Raw genomic sequence first — 8,168 nt, 5'->3', positions numbered from 1 at the left:
CCTATTATGAATTCCCCTTTTCAGTTTATTTTCAATTAATTATTAGATAGCCTGCTTTTTATTGTCCATATGCATTAAGTAGTTAGCAGGTACTTATTTTTTTCTGTTTTTGTTTAAGTAATCTCTATACCCAACATGAGGCTCAAACTCACAACCCAAGATCAAGAGTCGCCAGGTGCCCCAAGTTAGCAAATACTTACTGAACATCCACTTGGTACCCAACAGTAGGCTAAGTTCTGGGAATATAGCAGTAGGCAAGGCAGACATGGTCCCTGTCCTCATGGAGCAAACCTTACTATCTAGTCACAAGATCTGTTTCCAATGAGCCTTTCGTTGATGCTTAATTATTCAAGACTCTTCTCTCATTTCTTACTTATTTATTCATACAACAAACAGTAGTGAGTATCTGTATGGACCCAGGACACCATGACGATATAATTGAGAAAACAGACATAACCTAAATTATAGCACTGTCGTTAAAGTAATGCAGTGGTAGCATGAAGTATATACATTGAAAATAGAAAAGGCAGATCAACAGCTCTGGATGGAAAAGAGAATATTCAAGCAGAATTAAAGATTAGTAAGCAAAGAAGACGGAGAAGGACTCTTGAGGCTGAGGAACGAGCATTTGGAAAAAGATAAGGAATGACATGTTCAATATGCTATTCTCTGTAAGAACTTCATTGTAGTTAAGTATAAAGGACACAAAGTGCCATAAAAGGAGAGGAGTCTCTCAAATGAGCTAGAGCCAGATTGTGAAAGGTTTTGCTCACGACTGCCTTGGCATGTTGGAGTCATTGAACACATCTTATTAACTTAAGGGCTTAAATGAGGAAGAATGAAAAATGTTCATGTAACTGTGTTTCACTTCCTTCTAATTGCTCATGGGTTTCACCAGGTGCTTCTTCCTGACTTTAACTGAATAGTTCTGCTTGCCATACAAGACTCGTTTGCATTTTAACTATCATGTAATACTTAAACACTATTGCAGTTATCACAGCTTTCTCACAAACCAAGTAATAATAGGCACAATTTGAAATTTGAAATTAGATTTACTTTTGTTCTCACTAATAAATTGTTTGACTTTAAAATGATACATTCATTTCACACAACTAATCTCTTCATTTAGCATGCAAATACTTTGAAAGTAAAATCATTAAATACTTTGATGTTGGTTATAAAACAATACTCAGGTAGCTTCTTCCTGCTATTTCTCTATTTTTTTTTAAGTTAAAAGTCTATTTTGAAGAGATTTTTGCCACACATATAAATGCCAAAGCAGGGGAAAATGGTTTAAAATACCGTTAAACTAGGGGCGCCTGGGTGGCTCCATCGGTTAAGCAACTGACTTCTGCTCAGGTCATGATCTCACAGTTCGTGGGTTCGTGCCCCGTGTCAGGCTCTATGCTGACAGCTCAGAGCCTGGACCCTGCTTCGGATTCTGTGTCTCCCTCTCTCTCTGCCCCTCCCCCTCCTCGTGCTCTGTCTCTCTTGTCTCTCAAAAATAAATAAACGTTTAAAAGAAATTTTTTTTAAAAAATAAAATACTGTTAAACTAAATAAAGGCAATGAAGCTTAAACCAATGGTTATTCTTATGGGAGGCACCAAGTCAATACTTATCCCATTCTTGAGAAGAAATATCTGAATGCAGGATGTTTGTGGTTTTAAAGTAAGTCTTTCCTTAAGTTCAGGAAACATATATTAAGTACTTACTCTATGCCAAACTTGATTTTAGTCACTAAAAATATAAATATGAGTAAAACATGTTTCCTGCTCTCAATGGACTTGTCATCTACTGAAATGTTAAGTTGAACCATATGAAATTGCTTTTTTTAGGTCAAAAATGGTCAAATACCAGTTCAGCCTAACATGTATATGTAAACAGATTTTCCATGATAGAGATGGGAACGAGGTACTACACACACTGAGAGAGTGCTTCATGCTGCCTAGAGCATTCAGTGAAAGCTTCCCAAAGGAGATGACATTTGAGCTGAGTTTTAGAAAATGATTGGGAGTTCACTGTGTGTTTACAGGAAGCGAAGAGAATGAGGGCATTCCAGAAATAGGAAACAGCATGTGCAGAGTTGTTGAAGCGAGAATGAGCCTAGCGCATGTGGGAAATTGCACATAGTTCAGACTGGTTGCAATGCCAGATATGTTGGGGGTGACAGGAGACGAGGCAGGTGAAGTAAGCAGAGGGCAGATGGTGGAAGGTTGGATGTTTTAAGCCAAAGAGCTTGATTTTATCCTTGAAATTGGTGAGATGTCTGTAATCTAGGGAGTGTGCAAGGCAATCTGTCAGGAGTCAGAAAGAAAATATTACTAGTTATATGTATATATTTTTAAGTTTACTTATTTATTTTGAGAGAAACAGAAACAGCAGGAGCAGGGGAGGGCAGAGAGAGGGAGAGAGAGAGAAGCCCAAGCAGGCTCCATCATGCCAGCACAGAGCCCAACATGGGGTGTGAACTCCTGAAACCGTGAGATTGTGACCTGAACCAAAACCAAGAGTCAGACACGCAACCAGCTGAGCCACCCAGGTGCCTCTACTTCATGTATATTTACCTTTGCCTTATCTTTTTCAAATTTCCAATTAAATAGGGGTTATAGGGGGCGCCTGGGTGGCTCAGTTGATTAAGCATCTGACTCTCGGTTTCAGCTCAAGTCATGATCTCAGTTCGTGAGTTTAAGGCCCACATCAGGCTCTGTGCTGACAGCATGGAGCCTTTTTGTGATTTTCTCTCTCTCTCCCTCTCTCTCTGCCCCTCCACTGCTCTCTCTCTCAAAATAGTAAATAAATAAACTTAAAAAAATAGGGGTTATAATGTATATAATTCTTAATGCAGTACTGGATGTGAATAGTGTATAAATAAATGTACATGTATTATGGTGTGTTACAGACTGAATTGTGTTCCCCAAAATTCATGTTGAAGTTCTAACCCCTAGTATCTCAGAATATGACTTTGTTTGGAAATAGGGTACTTGCAGATATAATTAGTTAAGATCACACCAGAGTAGTGTGGGCCTCTAATCCAGTATAACTGGTGTCCTTATAAAATAGATCACGCCACATGAAGATGGAGGCAGATGTTGGACTGATGCTTCTACAAGCCAGAGAACTCCAAGGTGTCCAGCATATCATCAGAAGCTATGGGAGAGGCATGAAACAGATCTTTCCCTCACTGCCCTCAGAAGGAACAGGTGGTGCTGACACCTTGATCTCGGATTCTAGCCTCCAAAACTGTGAGACAATTTTCTCTTGTTTAAGCCATCTAGTTTATGGTACTTTGTTATGGTGGCCTTTGAAACTAATACATGGTGCATGGTCGAAAAGTTTGGAGACCCCAGTTAGAGAATGAGAGCCATGGAAGAATTGGTATATGTTTAAGAGTCCAAACTATATATGTCCTGTCTTTATTCATTTTCTATATTTAATAACTTATTTTAGGGCATCTAGGTGGCTCAGTTGGTTAAGCATCTGACTTCATTCATGTCATCATCTCACAGCTCATGAGTTTGAGCCCTGCATTAGACTCTGTGCTGACAGCTCAAAGCCTGGAGCCTGCTTCTGATTCTGTATCTCTGTCTCTCTCTGCCCCTTTCCCCGCTCAAGTTGTGTGTCTCTCTCTCAAAAATAAATAAACATTAAAAAAAAAAACTGTAAAAAGTAAATAACTAAATTGAAGAGATTTCTTAGCTTATCAGTACTTCTATTAAAGGCACTATAGTAGAAAACAATGTGTTCATCTTTGTGTTTGGTGTAGTTTATGTCAAAGGAAGGAGGAATTAGGAAATACTTGACTTAGTATACTTTAGTTCAAAACAGGCCAGTTTTAGGGAAAAAACTTATATTTAAGAACCCCATTAGGCAGAAGTGGAGCCAAAATCAGAAATAGGGTCCTACCAACAGAGGGCATACCTGTGAACAGTCTGAGAGTTTATCATCAGTGCTGAGAGGACTGTAGGCAAAGCATATATTATTCTAGCTGTGTAATTTTCAAGTGCTAAAGACAACCTGTCCTTTTTATACAAGTTATACATTAGTCATGTGTGTGAGATTCCAAAATAGTATGATTGAGACAGTTTTCAAGGACAGGGGTAACACCTTAAACTCAAATGTATCTCTTTAGAACCTGTGTGTGGGTCAGCAAAATCTGGAAGTCAGCAGTACATTAATTAAATAGCATATTATTTAATAGTAACTAATCTATTAATATAAAACCCAGGTTAGTAGATATTAATTAATATATTAGCTAATTATTATGTTTCTATAGTAATACAAAATGTATTTACACATTAATGAATTTAACATATATATAAATATTTTGTTATTTTAGGTCTTTGTTGGCCATGGAATATTTGATCATTTTTGGCCTTATTTATGCAAGTCAGTGAAAACATTTTGAAGTCCTACTTTTTAAAAAATTCAAGTGTATTTATAATAGCTGTGCCATCCTTTAGACTTTTTAAAGTAATAGAATCATTTCTTCAAATAAACTCTTGTGTGGAAGCCCAGTATGCTCATAACTGCATTAGCAGTATACCCATTATAGAGGACTGGCCATTTGTAGAAATATATCCTCATGTTTTAAATCTTGTTTCTTATATCTAGTCTGGAAATTCTGTACTTTGTGGATATATTTTCTATATTCACTATAATTTAACAGAATGAAAAAGAAATTATATAGAAGAGGATAATAAATATGCTACTGACCTATGATCATAGAACCTGTGCTTGGAGTTGCTATCCAGTAGTGGAACTAGATTTGTAAGAATACATCCATCATCTCTAGTTTGGACCCCTTTGTAACCAGCACTGCAGTCTGTGACCTATAGCTACTTGGTCCAGAATATAATGTCTACTATCCCTAGAAACACATTTCTCATTAAGGAACTTCCTTTTTGTGCTTCCACTACTGTTCTTTTAACAGTTTCTGTTTTTGCTCTATTCAGCTACACCTTTGCCACCTTTGGACTCAAAAACCTGTTTGTCCAGTTCAATAAATGTTTTTTTTTTTTTTCTCTCTCTCTCATTCATGACTTATATTATTGTAAGCTCATAAATATTTGGAACTGTATATACTTTTTGTATGTTTAGATTGTTATAAAAACTGGTACCATATGGAGAAGTTGGGCATTAGCAGTGGAGTCTTTCAGAATTAAGAGTTTTTGCCTTCATGGTATTTATCACATGGCTATTTTTAAAGAACAAAATAAGTCAGGTAGCCAATCTGACTGCCAGTAAATTGCAATTCAGACTTTTCCACTTTTGTCTAAAATGTACATATAAAAAGATAGAAACGGGGTATAATTTGATCATCAGTGAATCTTTTCAATAAAAATATACCCAGAGTCTTTGTTCTTTTTTTGTTGTTGTTATTGAAGTATAATCAACATACAGTGTTACATTAGTTTCAGGTATACACTATGATTCCACAGTTCTATACATTACAGCCCAGAGTCTTATATCAAATAATGTTTATTGAGACCCTACCATGTGCTCATTACGCTAAGCCTTGGGAGGTGGACAGCAAGAAGTCAGATTCAGTATACAGTGGCAAATTAAATGAACATGATCCTGGCCTCATGGCATAGATATATTACAAATACACATATATACACACACACAAAAATATACTAATATAATAAGTATAATATAATACTCTGATACAAGTTCCAAAGGAAATAAACAGAGTTCTTCAATGGGAGTAAAAGAAGTTACTTTAAATAAAACAGTCAAAACAGGAATGTGAAGTGAAAAGAAAGCATTCTAAGCAGAAAATAGCTTGTGCAAAGGCCTTGAGGCCCACTAAAGTACTGGGCTTATTCAAGGAACAAGACCTTAAGTTTCATGAGGAAAAGATATTTTTCTTTTGTCTAAAACAACATATGTTATGTAACAATCACTAAAGAAATATTTGTGTATAACTGAATGAATATCTGTATACCTAGGATTTAGTGAGTACAAGTTGAGGTTGAAGAGGTAGGCAAAGATCAGCTATGCCAAGCCTTGTTAAAAATTGAGGGACCTAATTCACATTTTATAAAGGTCACTCACAACTGTGAGAGGAACTGTTTGGTAGAAGAAGGGAAACCCAGGTTCATGATGCAGTGGAGGTAGAGACAGTGGACCAAAGAAATCAGTAAACAACTATGTTAGAGCCAAGGTCAATGGGTTTAACTTCCTGCCCACTTCAGCAGCTTAGCAAAGTGATTGTGTCCAATATAGATCTTTATACCCCTGGAACTCCCATAGCCCTTCAACCCCCAGACCAAGCCTGGAAAGAAATTAACCTTTAGCTGAGAATTTAATCAAGCCCTTAAAGAAAGTAATTTCAGAGTTTCTCCTGAGTCTTTGTGTAATTAAGGGAATGACCATCTTAAATGAAGTCACAAGGACGATCAAGAATATAGATTATTTTATAACTGCCTTGGTTTATGCCCAATGAGTATTTCTTTTGAAGAGATTTTACCACACATACAGAAGCAAAAGCAAGGTACAATCATTTCTGAAATAGTGCTAAGTTAGGGGCCCCTGGGTGTCTCAGTCGGTTAAGTGTCTGACTCTTGGTTTTGGGTCAGGTCATGATCTCACCATTTGTGATTTCGAGCCCCACATTGGGCTCTGCGCTGAACAGAGTCTTAGAGTTTCTCTGCCCCTCCCTTTCTCTCCCTCTCTCTCAAAAAATAAATAAACATAAGAAAGTTTAAAAAATAGTGCTAAACTAAATAAAGCCATGATACTAAACTAATGGTTATTCTTAGAAAAGGCTTGCCTCTCTCACACTTCCTGTGGCAATGTTGCAAGGAAATAGTTGTTTTCATGGAGACTCTACCTGTTGTTCTAGTCAGTGGCCAATAGAATTGTGCCTAGGGACTGGCAGAGAAGTGTCTGGGATGCTAAGGAGCAATTGCTTGGTGGGTAACTTAGAAGGACATTAAGACAAAGCCTCTTTTCCCCCAACATATACTAAAAATAACCTTGACCAGAGCTGTGAGGCTGACAGTTGTTTTATAACATTGATTAGCACATAGGTTCTCAGTGAATCAGGATTTGCTACCTCACAGGGTTAAGTAGCCTGTTTCACTTTTGTATTGATCTAGTCATTAGAGTTACTTCTTTCATTGAGCCAAGGCTTTTCCACCTTTATTCCCACCTGTTGTATGTAGTTTTACTCTCTCAATCTCTAGCAAATAAGGCTGATCGCTTTTGTTGGAATTTTAAGATTTAATTTATTTTGGAACGGCTGCCTGGGCTACTTTTAATCCTCTAGTATATTGCAAGAGAAAATGAATCAGTGGCAAGAATTAAGCTTACAAGATGCAGAGGACAAAGTGCCGCCTGTGAAGGTAAATTTTGTCTTAAGATTTGCCAGTCCATGCAGCCCTTTTAATGAGGCAACTCAGTCTACATCTGTCTAGCCAAAATAAGTAAAAAACAGATCATTGCCCTATTCCCTTCCCCTCCTCCATTCCTAAGCCACTTACATAACTGGTAGAAAATTACCAAGATCCCCCATTGAGTTGTAAGGTACCATCCTTCCACGGCCTTGACTTTGGCTGTCCCTTTCGCAGCACTCTCCCTCTGTGTATTCTATTCGGTCTCCTGCCCTCCTTCTTCAGCAGCTATTCCTCCACCCATTTTGCCTCTTCCAGAAATGTAACCTTTGTGCCATACTCGTCATCTTGTAGTTTAACCCCTTTTTAAGAAAAAAATTCCTGTATCTTCATTGTATCTGGGCCTCTTGGAGAACAGAGAAATACGCACTGTCCCTCAGTCAGTTTGTACCAGAAACAGTAATACAACATGTATAGTCAACTGTACAAACATGTTAAGTTTGGAAAACAGGGAAAAGTAAACATCTATAATCATACCATACTAACACAAATCCATTCATCTGTTTATTTATACGCTTATTCATTCATTCAAGTCACCAGATATTTACTGACTACCTATTATGGTAGTAACTGCCATGCCTTGTAGGGAATTATGTTCTGGTAAGGGAACTGTAGCTAAGTAGAAACAACCACTAAAATACCACTGTTTCGGTATATTTTTATTGGATCTTAATCTTACAGTTTTTCTAATACATTGCAATTATACAGTCTATACAGTCTTGCATGCTTTATTCTACTTTTTAACTTACAGCACATGACAAGAGAGGGG

The sequence above is a fragment of the Panthera tigris genome, chromosome A2 (assembly GCF_018350195.1).
Source record: "Panthera tigris isolate Pti1 chromosome A2, P.tigris_Pti1_mat1.1, whole genome shotgun sequence".
NCBI classification, from domain to species: domain Eukaryota; kingdom Metazoa; phylum Chordata; class Mammalia; order Carnivora; family Felidae; genus Panthera; species Panthera tigris.
This window is presented reverse-complemented; position numbering follows the sequence as displayed.